Source organism: Fukomys damarensis, unplaced genomic scaffold, assembly GCF_012274545.1.
Source record: "Fukomys damarensis isolate Sample0158 unplaced genomic scaffold, DMR_v1.0_HiC HiC_scaffold_27, whole genome shotgun sequence".
NCBI lineage: Eukaryota > Metazoa > Chordata > Mammalia > Rodentia > Bathyergidae > Fukomys > Fukomys damarensis.
Genome location: NW_022900939.1, coordinates 9,859,741 through 9,871,747, shown reverse-complemented (window position 1 = coordinate 9,871,747; position 12,007 = coordinate 9,859,741). Strand labels below are relative to the sequence as shown.

Sequence of the window (12,007 nt, the reverse complement as noted above, 5' to 3'; positions counted from 1 at the left end):
GGGGGGGGGGGGGGGGGTAGGGTACGCTGCATTCGGAAGGTCAATGAGATGCAATCGCAAGAGAATTGGTGCAAAAAAGTGAGGTGCAAAATCCAGAACAATTTCCACTTTGTTCTCATTGGCTCCAATTCAGAGCCGTGGAATCAGCACTTCTGTACTCCACACACTTGCTATTGCAGAGCAGATATAACTGGGGGTGGGGGGGTTCTACTATTAAGTTACCATGAAAGTCCTGATTAGACCCCAACCCCCACACCTTCTCTGAGCAAACTCACTTTCCACTCTAACTGGAAGCCTCCGCCAGAAGCTCCTCAGATTGCTTTTTCTCAAATTTAGGGATTTCAAGGAAGGGAAAGGCTGGAACACCCCCCCCCCGATTTTATACATCCAGAATCTACTAAGAAAACGACTGATATGTACTAGAGGTACGACATGATAAAAAGGATGGAGGAGGGTGGTTACAGAAATGCAAATAATCTCCTTGGCACGGGAATAACCCCCAAATGCCACACGCTGAGCTCTTCTGAGCATTACAGTCTCTAGAAATGTGCTTATAAACTGCACAGGGCTTTCCAAAAACAAACAGGAACACACACACTGCCAGAAAACAAGGACCGATATCCAAGTCGTCTCGTGACTTACCTTTTTGATGGGTCCTCAAAGTTCACCAAGGAAAATTTAAAACCCTCTAGCTTCTCGTAGACGACTCTATTTTCTTTTCCTCTTCTTTTTTTTTCTTTTAAAGTCACACAGGAGAAAAATAATCAGTTTTCAAAGGTTCCATTTATCTGATTCTCCAGCACCAGCCAAAACGTGTCCAAGAGACTCCGCCAAAAAAAATTTTTAAAAAGTAAGCCAAAAACTCATCAAAGGCAAAAGGAGAAAGGGAGGCTGGCGAAGGGAGGGGGCAGGGAGAGCTGGGGACTCCAGATGCGAGTCCAGGAGCCCGAGATTATTTTCGCACTGTTGAAATCTCCTACTGTACGATGTACCTGCTCTGTCACACACACACACGCACACACACACACACGCGCGCACACACACACCACGGACACTCACGCGTCCCCTTTCACGCAGACGCAGGCACCCGCACTCACGATCACACGCGCACTGGCAGGAGCCGTGTCATGAGAACCGTCACTAGGAACCTCCACCTCCCAGAGGCAGCTGCCGCGTGCTGCGGACGGTCTGGCTCGCTGTTCCCTTCCTGGTCTGTGGAGGACCACAGGAGCATCCAAAACCGGGGGGCCGGGTGGGGGGCGGACCCCGGGACTAGGTGTATTCTGGATCCCTCTCCCCCGGGCAGATGCAGCAAGTCCAGAGCCGGTCAGTCCGCGGAGGCGTCTGCTCGCTGGGCGCCCGGGATTAAGGCAAGGTGATTAATCCTGACTGCTGCAGCCCCCACCCCCAACCTCCGGCAGCCTGCACCGAGACGCCTGCCAGAGCCTGTCTGTCCCTGTTCTACTGCATTTTGCTCAGCCCTCTGATCCGGCGAGCGAGACACCGCGGAGGCAAGAATACTAATAAGGTGGTTAGCTACAGTCTCCTCAAGGCAGGCGGCACACAGTACAGTCGGTGCGCGCTTCCCGGGGCTCTGCGGGTGGCTGCGTGGCTGCGGGGGGGCGCCGAGCCCATCTCGGCGAAGGCCGGGGTGTGGGGAGCCCAGACGACGGTGTCCTGTCCGGCAAAGACCTGTGTGACAGTGTCTGGCTTGGGATAAGGCGGTGGGTGGGCAATGGTTTAGAAGGAGGGAGAGATGGGGGGAGGGGGGGAGGGAGAGGGGAGGAGAGGAGAGGAGAGGAGAGGAGAGAGAGAGAGAGAGAGAGAGAGAGAGAGAGAGAGAGAGAGAGAGAGAATCGTTGCCCATGAAGTAGCTTTATAAATAGGTTCCAAGGAGACCAAGGGAATTTTGTAACGTGCTGCTACCCTGGCTGTTAAATAGAAATACAAAGCAATTTCAAAGCCAGCTCCAGCCTGTGAATCTTAGAGCTGAAAAGAAGTATCTGCATGTGACCGAACGGACTGAGGATAGGTGGATTCCTGGTAACACAAAAAGTTTGCTCACGATTCTGCTTCACAGTCGGGACCCCCCGCCGCCCCCGTGCTAAGAGACCCAGGTGCAGTTCATTCAGTTTTAGTGCGGACGTCGACTTGCCCCGAGCACAGTTTTACTTTGAGGTATTTTGTTGTTGTTCTTGTCGCTGTTATATTTGTCAAGTTGCAAAGAATATTCGCATAGTGTCGCGGGAATGTTGGTTGATAATCATCGATAGCGTTATCATACATAACGCTGTCAAGTGGTCTGAGTCTAAAGTTTTTAGGAAAAAGAAAAGTATTACAACCCTTTCAGTTCCAGTGAAATGAAAGGGAATGCGTACTTGCTAAATGAGTAATTCCTCAGGCTCTGGGTGCTAGTTTTATTCTTCCATAGTTGGGCGTCATATTTTAAATATCTCTTCTTTAGCCAGGTTACGCCCTGAGTTCCTTATTTTAAATTGATTTTATCTAAAACAGCACTGGAGCTGTGGGAAAGGCAGATGTACCAGAATTAAGGAGCACTGTAATGCCAGGCATGGCCAGCGGGTGTCACAAAAGAAGATACAGGCAAGAGTCTCCTAAAAACTGTAAACGCTTAACCTGATTTAGTAAACACAGATTTTAATAAAATCAATGGCATTCATTGGAAACATAAATTTCATAAACGTAAGAGGTGCACAGAAGAACTCAGAGAACAGCTTGCCAATATTTTTCCAAATGTCTCTCTCAAATCACCATTTTACATAACTGGTAGATTATCTATTATTAATACTGGAAAAATATTACTCAATGACTATTATTAGAATCGCATCTCTGATGGTTTTTATTCAGTTCGGTGTAGGATTCAATATCTTCTTCTAATGGAACACATGCAAGATTAAATTGCAAAACAGGTCTTTGGAGGAAGTAAACTCGGTGATTAAAATTAGCATGTAAATCTGTAAAGTTTCCATTTAAAGCAATAATTCTGCTTCATATGGATCACGTCTATAAAAATCAGTTTGAAAGAATATTTGGCAGTTCAAAATTATTAAGCAGTGTTAAATAAACATATTGTACAAATAATTTTGGTTGATCCTAATTCCTATTTATTTATTTATTTATTTATTTATTTATTTATTTATTTATTGGTGCTAGGGAATGAACCCATGATCCCCAGCATGGCAAATGCACCCTCTAGCACTAACTAACCCTCAGACTCAGGTGCAGCATTTAATGTGTGAAGACTTTTTTAAAAAATCTACAGTATTATCTTAGCCTTTACAGAATTGTAAGCAAGTACCCAAATTTCTAATTCTAACTGACCCAAAAGTCAACAGACCCAAAAATCTCAAAAGCTTGGGGCTTGGAATTTGGAGGGAAGATGGTTTCAAATTTATTTTTTCTCATATCATGTTGTTAGTCTCTGCAGATCATATGTCTTTATGAATAATTGGGGGTAAGAGGGTGTAATCACTCTGTCACCCTCCTTTCCTCACCTCACTAAAAGCAGAGCATTACTACCTGAGGTTATTGTGAGGCCTGGGATGAATTCCTATTTACTGTATATTGTCATGTTTCCAGACACGTAGTCAATGATCTCTCCTTGTTACATATGCTTGGTAACTAAAGTACATGTTGTACATTGTTTCTATGTGAACTGCCCTGCTGAGCCACCAAGTAGAACAGGCAGACTCAGTCAAGCTTCCTGGTGCTGAGAGACATATTTTGAAACTTAATTTTACAAACTGGCTTTGATTTTGTTCTTGTGAGCACTTAGTTGTACAACACTTGACCATTCCTTAGCCATTTACCATATACGTCAATGTTTGTATTTGTCTATGTGCTTGCTGTAAGACTCATAGAGAAAAATACTGTCTCGTTCTGAACTTAAGCAGAACATGGACTCAGGAAATCTTATTGCAACTCACTGCTTCTTTGTCAAGACTTGCTCTGAAGCCAGGACTATCACCGAACACGAAAGTATGGTGATCCTGAATTCACTATGCACCGAGTGTCTACATCTTCTTAATTCCCATGTTGAAATCCAAAATCCCAGTGGCAGGATGATGCTTGGAGGTGGTGATAGGATTCAGGACTAATGACTGCAAGAGATGGAGCCATGGCTTTTGAGACCAAACAGAAACAGGAAAGTCATTCTCAAAGTCCTCTTTCCCCATCTCTAAAGTGAGCCACAAAAAAACCGACTGTCCCCTCAAGTCAATGAAGGAAGGCTTCATTCCTGCATTCAAGCCTACACCTCGAGGAGAGGAAACATCTTGTCCTTAAAGACACAGATGCAGCAGGAAGAGTCAGAGCCACAGGGCTTGCTAAATCGCACCCCGTTGAACACCATTAGACTATTCATACTCTGGCCAATTATACCAGTCTAGTTTCATCAAATCCAAGCATAAAGTACATAGAGTTCCCTTCTTAGCTTCCTTAGTAAGGGCTCCTAGGTCACATAAAAGTCAGAATAAATCAATTGGAATGTTTTTCTCTTATTAATTTGTCTTTTGTTATAAGGGCTTCAGTTGTAAACTTAGTGGTAGGTGAAGAAACAATATTAATTTCTCTTTCCCACAGGGGTCTTTGGGAGTATAAATCACAAGAGTGGAAACCTCAAAGAATTAGTGCTCTTATTAGAAGAAATATGTCTCTCTCTCTCTCTCTCTCTCTCTCCCTCCCTCCCTCTCTCCTTGTCCTCTTTGAGAATACATCAAGAAGGAGTCTATCTTAAACCACAGTGAAGATCCTCAACAAGTTGGCAAGTAGCACCTTACATTTGAGCTTCTGTATTCTAGAAATATGCTTTTGTTGCTTAAACCACAATTCTATAGCATTTTTGTAGAATAGCCCAAGTTGACTGAGACACACATTAAAAAAATGCCACAAGAAATAAGTATAGTTGCTAAAGTAGCAATTCCATGATAAACAACATCAAATTATCACTGAAGCTCAGATTATCAATTGAAATGACTGGATATTGAGTTTCTTGGCTATTGATTATTGAAGAATTACTACTGATCCTTTAAATCATTTGCAAAAGCAAAGGAATACAAGAAGTTAGCCATGGATCTCAGTTACATCTAAATCCCTTCCAGGTCTCATGAAGACGTGTAAGATAAAATGTACGAGTGAGGAAAGTCAAACAGCTTATGGGTGAGCACCTGGTCCTTCACCCAACATCTTAAAAAGTGGGATAAATGTAATTATTTGTATATTAAATGTGAACAAAAGTTTCTTTGAAATCAGGTTTCTGGTTTTTATTAAATACATCTTTTCTCTGATTCTCAGAAAATTTATCATCATTGCAGTCCCCTGTAAATTGAAACATAGTATATTACAAAGAACACGAAAATCCAGAATATTTATGAGCCCTTTTCTTCCCCCTGCATACAAACAAAGACTTCTCCCCTGGAAGATGTTATTAAAACATCTCAACTTTTAAAAGGTTGGTAAGAAATCTGGATCTTCTGAAGGGTATGTTTAATTAAAAGTAAATATACACAATTAAATCCACATCAACGGAAAATGCTAAATTCTCCTGGTAAAATGATTCATTAACTACATACTATCGCAGTAGATAAGTGAATGACTTTTCTTTCAAGGTGGCTACTTCATATTGAGTATGAAAGTTATTAGAAACCCAGTGTTGAAATTTTGACTTCAGCTTTTATTTACACAGAGTTGACAGCATGTGTTTGATCCCTGTATGGGTGAAAAGAAATAAGCAGAAGAACAGGAACGTGGCTTGATATGTGTGCCTCTTTGGCTTACTGTACAATGAATCTGCTTGTGATCCAAGTGTTCCAAAATAGCTTATTAGCTAAAACACTACATGCTGTTATTTTATCTCTTGAAATGTTTATTAAGTATGACTTGAGTCTAGCTTGGATCTTTTATTTAACCAATTATTGAGGGTTTGGTGTCATTTTGTTGCTCAAATTACTTAGCTCTGTTATTCATACCTAGAAATTGCAAGCTTAGATAACTCTAGCATAAACAGGGAGCCATTTAAACCAATTTCTCCATAAGAGATCAACATTCTTTATACATTTCTTTATAAGGACAGGAGTTACTTTCATCAACCAAAAGAATAATTATATAATCCAACTTAACATTTAGTGCATACTATTGTATGCATAATATAATCTTTGGCCAGTCTGTTTTTATGTCACTTTAGTAGAGAAAGCTTAACCCCACTCCATTCAAACATCAGGGTCTAGACATTTTTGTTGTTATGGATAGATGAAAACGTGGTGTATAGAACTTGATTTAAGGAAATAATATATAGCACGTCATGGAATGGTGCTTCCCTTTCCAACTTCAGCCTCTCAGTACCCTAACCACAGCCAGTGCGCGTGGATTGTGAATTTTGCTGGTCATACGACTACTTCATTAATCACCTGCTAAGGAATAATGATCATCATTTATTATTTCTAAATAACTGTAGTATCTATCACGATCCTCCCTTTCTCATTCCTGATATTAGAATTGTGAGTGTTTTCTTGCCTTATCTCTCTAGAGGCTTATCAATTTTATTGATCTTCTCAAAGAGCCTGCTTTTTGTTCAGCTGGCTCTCTGTTCTTCGCTTCACTCATTCTGTGTATCTTTTTTCTTTTCTCCTTTTCACATTTTTACTTCTCTTCTTCTTCCATCCTTCAGTGAATGATTGGTCATTTGCAAGTATTATTGGCTAATGTAATTGTTTGTAATAACTGTCACCTGGCTAATCTGCATTTAACAAATCTTAACATGTTGCATTTTCATTCCAGTTAAAAAAGGCTTTAAAATTTTCTTTGGATCCCTTTTTTAAGCCATGGTTTAAAGTACTTTGTTTAGTGCTAAGTATCTGGGAACTTTCTGAATTGCTGATTGTTATTCCTTTCTTGTATATATTTTATTGTGGCCAGAAAACAGTCTTACTATGATTTGATTTCTGTTAAATTTATTGAGATTTCTTTTATGGCTCAAAATAATGTGGCGAATGTTCTGTGTGCCCTTAAAAATAATGTGAACCCTGATGCTGCTGCATGGATGATTCCATAAATGTCAACCACAACAACTTTTTGACAACATGGTTTACTTTGTCTATAGTATTACTGATTTTTTCATCTGCTTACTTTATTATCACAATCCTTAGCTATAATTATAAATTATAATTAAATTTTCATTTTCCTTGTTTCATTTTATATATATCGAAGCTATGTTATTACACATTGATGTAAATGTTAAGGATATCTGTTCACTATTTTAGCCATTATCGTTATGAAATGATTCACTTTGTAAGCGCTAAAATTCTTTTTGGTGTTATCATAGTAATTTTAGCATTCTTTGGATTAGTGTTAGCCTACATATAATATACTAGTATATAATGTATAACATAAACACATGTATTATTTTATTATAAATATTGGGGAATGAACACAGGCCTTCACAATAAGCTACATGCCTAGCCTTCTTTTTTTGATTGAGACAGTTAAGGTGTCTCACTGACTCACAAAATGACCCAGGCTAAACTTGAACTTGAGGTCCTCCTGCCACAGCCTCCCAAAATGACAGATTGTGACACCATGCCTGGCTGCATCTTTCTTCTGTCATATAATACATTATTAACTCCAACTAATTTATTTTTTAAAATCTTTGATATTATAACTGCCCTCTATAGAAGTACATTTTGTATCCTTTAATAAATCATCTCCTTAACATATTGTTTTTGTCTTTCTTGAAAATGTGAACTATAACTATAATATATATTTTAATTTCCTCTTTGATTACATTTTTAATTTGCATAATTTCTAGATGGGTTTCAGTTTAATTATTTCATCCCCTCACTGTGGACTATAAATTACTGTATTGATTCATGTCTGTTAATTTTTATTGTCAAGATTTTTAAATATTTTCTTATTGGATGCTGATTCCTAAAAAAATACTCTTGGGATTTTTATTTTCTGCAATATAGATATTTTGAAGGCATTTGAGCTTTTTTTATTGCTTGCATTTTATCTTTGTTAGTAAGATCAAAACAGTTTTTATTCTATGTGTAAATCTTCCCAGTAATGTGGTGATACATTTCTGTACACTCTAAGGCCACATTTTTTAAAAAGCTTTTCCTACCCTGAATGGAGGGAAAATAAAATGTTCTTGTGAGCTTTGGGGATTGTTCCTTTTGTGCCGTTGTTGGTTCTTTCCCTAATGTTTGTAATTTCCCTTCTCTCATTCTCTGATTGGTCCTCCAGTGAAGACTAATAGGGACCTTCAGCTGATTTCCTGGAGATGTCTCCCTGCGTAGCATAATCCTTTAGGTTCTCTGCCTTGTACACTTTAGATGTTTGGCCTCATCAGACTCCAGTCTACACTGTTTCAACTGGGAGACTCAGTCCCCAGCTGGATTCTCCCTACCCACTGTATGGCCTGAAGCCTCTCTCCAGGCATTAAGCTGGGGCAGACAAAAGACTTGTTTCTTTGCCTATGAGGAAAAGTTACCAATTACCCATTCAAACAAAAAAATCATAAGGCAAATTCTTTTCTTACTAATCATTGGGTTTTTTTAGACAGTCTGAGATAGATAAATCACACATTTACAATCAAGGGGATTTCACACTAAAGAAGTCAATAAACCAGCAAACACAATTACACAGAAATACCTTAGATCTGTCAGTGATGGTGAACCTCTGGCATGCAGCAGCAGGTTATCACTGAAATCTCTAAAAGGTTCGCCATCTCTACCTTAGATGGTTTAAGAGACATGAAGGAGATGCAACTTGTTATGTAGTAACTGTGATGAGTTAGGGAACTCTTTCAAACAAAGCTACACTAAAGAGGTGTTGTGTGAACTAAAACCCAAATGATAAAGTACTAGCCATGTAAAAATCTTGGGCAAATGCATTCCAGGCAGAAGGAAGAATAAACAGGAAAAATCAAAGCTTGACTTTAATAAAAATTATTTTGTATTAATTGGAAATTTTTATTAAATTTCTGTTTCTATTATGCAATGTGGACTGATAAAATCTGCAAAATCACTAACTTAGTTTATGGCTGATCATGGATAAAAGCTCAAATCACTTTCAGTAATATTACCAACTCAACATGATGCTAGCTAAATAAAAATTTTTATCCTTTATTATCAGGACCAAGCAAGTTTCATGGTGGTAATAACGGCAACAATGAAAAGCAAACAAGGAAAGCAATTTCTCATTCCCATAGAATGTATATTTTTCACGAAGTTTAGTGCTACTTTTTAGGTATAGAGTACAGTTACATTCATCATTGGGATCTTGTACCTTTGTAAGACGTATCTTGGTTCTTATTTTTCCCCATTCCCCTGCCCTCCCTTCACCCCTCCACCCTTCCCTATTTACCGAGACTTTGTTTCCATTTTCCTTTTCTCATATTTTTTTCTTTTCCTTTCTTTCCTTTCCCCTCCCCTTTCCACTTCCCTACTCTTTTTGACTTTCTTTCCCTGGCCACAGCCCACAGTCTTTAAAATGTTCATCACATTGCTCCTACTTCTATTCTGCTTATATTGTTGTAATGCCACATCTTATTTTGAAGGGATAAAGGAGCAAAGTTTTAACATGTGATTGAAGAGCAGAGAGCCACAGAAATTGGCTGGTAATAACCATACTGTCTAGCAAGGAATCTGTATGCTCATGCGTCCATGGAAACAAGAATTTTGCCCTTCATCAAATTCTGCATAATTCCATCACTGAAAGATTGTGTATTAATCACATATACATATATCCTGTTTCTTTTTCTTCCGTTAAATTCCAGTCTTTGAGGTGACATAATGGTTTACTTCCTGTAAGAAGAAAGTCAAACTTACTCTGTGAAAAATTCCAGCAGCTTTGAGAACAAGTTTCTATGTTAAAACATGGTTTCTAACTGTGGGAGACAACATTTACAAGAAAGCAACATTAAAGTGTTTCAGGGTTCAACTTATACACTGTCATAAACTGACCTGCTTGCGTGAGAGTGAACGCTTAAGAGTAAAGATGTGCTGAATCTGGGGAATAATGAAGCCTTAGGGAGACAAAAACAATAAACAAGCAAACAGAAAAACCACAAGAATCTCTTTCATTTCAAAGTACGACCTTTAACTGTCAGAATTCAAAGTTATCTTTACATTTTCCTTCTTTGTAAGAAAGAGAGGAAGAAAATGTTCATCTAAAGCTAGGAGCCTTAGATAAAAGGAACTGGTGTGTATTTAGTGAATGCTCTTTTTTTTTTTCATTTTTTTCTTCTCAGGGATTTCTCTCCTTCAGATTTTTTTTTTGGGAGAGTGGAGATCTTTCACCCGGGAGAACACACACCACCGGCTCTACTCAACCACACCAAATTGAGCCATTGTCTTCTATCAACTCTGGCAAGGGCGTAGGCAGAGCTCATGTTATTTTTTTTTTCTTAATTTTCCTTTCCATGGAGACTCCTCTGGTAGCTTCTCTTCACCTTCAAGAAGAGGAAGAGGAGCGTGGGCAAGTTTGTGGTCTTTAATATCACAAATATTTTGATATATTTTCAACAAAACATTGCTGATAACTTAATTGTACTTCTGACACTTTCTTTAATAATTTAAATATCCTTGTCCTGTAGGCTGGTTAAATACAGAAGCTAATACTTAATAGACTATAGAACTGAATAGTGGTGAATGTTTGTTTCTAACTTGAGGATAAATTATGTCTAGGTACACGTACACACACACACACACACCCCTGTATATGTAGAGATTCATTTTTCTTATATATATACCCACGATCATCCATGGGTAAGGTTATTACTTTGGCCATGCTCATTTAGTGACCCTCTTTCAAAAGCAGTTTCCAGAAGAATGGGTGTTTTATAAAATTCTCTCTACTCTCTTTCAACTTCAAGAGCAGTGTCTGTGAAAAGACTGGTAACTCAAATGACCCAAGTCTATACTTAGTCTCCACAAAAGAGTCACACTTTGATCATAGTAAGGAGGAAAAACTCCTCTGCATGGTTTCTTTGTTCACCTAGTCCAGGAGCTGTGGAGCAGAATCCAGAACGTCTTTTATTTACTCCTTCCCTCCTTCCTTCCTTCCTCTCTCCTCTCCCCCACCTTACCCATCCTCTCCCTCTGCCTTTTCCTTCTTCCCCTTCCCTTTCCTCCTCTTTTTCTCCTTCTTCCTCTTCTTCTACTTCCTCTCCTTCTCCTCCTCCTCCTCTTCCTTTCTCTCCTCTCTCCCTCCCTCATTCTCTGTTTTTCTTTCTTCTACACAGCTAGACAGCAGCTATTCTCAGTTCTGAAATTTCTGCCTAAATCCTAAGCCCCCAGAACTGACGATTGTCAAAGTCTTTCAATATCAATCTTTGGTGCTACGATTGAGAACTTCCTATTACTCTAAGTGCTAGCAATGTAGTTTATTTCTTTCTTATCAAAACTTGATCAATAATTCCTAAGAAGAGAATGTAAAAGTAATTTATAATTTTCTGTAATATAGTAGGCCAAGAAATTCTAAAATCATTGTTTCTCGTGAATATTTCAGACTGAAGTAGAATTAGGAAAAACATCACAGGTTTAAATATGTGATTTTCACGTAGTTTTAGTTTTGATATTTAGCAAATCTGAGACAGGACTCACCCTCCCATCACCAACATGTATAGATAACTAAGGCTGTTTATTGCAAATCACATTATCTAATTCATGATACATATTGTTCCAGAATGGCCCTTAGCTAGTTTGTTGATTTCGTAGCTTCTTAAAAATATAAGCCAACTGGGTTATTATATTAGTATGATCATCAAATTAGGATGTAAGTGTCTAAGGGTCAGAATCTATGAGACAATAGGCAAATTCCCTTCTCTCATTTTCTTCTCAAAAGCTAAATGAACTAGATGCCTACTATTGCCTATTTATGTCACAGGCTTATGGTAGGAATTATATACAGTGACACATACAAAAGCTTTATAAATGCCAAAATAAACAGTCCCAAATATCATTATAAATATTACTATTAACATTATGAT

At 38.7% G+C, this 12,007-nt stretch overlaps 1 protein-coding gene across 4 annotated transcripts in view; it reads right to left on the bottom strand.

The window, feature by feature from the left end:
• Lrrc4c (leucine rich repeat containing 4C) overlaps positions 1-1,748 on the bottom strand; it is a 1,134,576-nt gene extending 1,132,828 nt beyond the window's left edge. For 2 of the 4 annotated variants that reach the window (XR_004514471.1, XR_777996.3), the window contains exon 1: positions 643-1,748. The gene's annotated coding sequence lies outside the window, so the exon portion shown is untranslated. The remainder of the gene's footprint in view (positions 1-642) is intronic. The other 2 variants (XM_010612538.2, XM_010612540.2) reach the window with 1 other exon arrangement.
• Between the last annotated feature and the right edge of the window lie 10,259 nt (positions 1,749-12,007).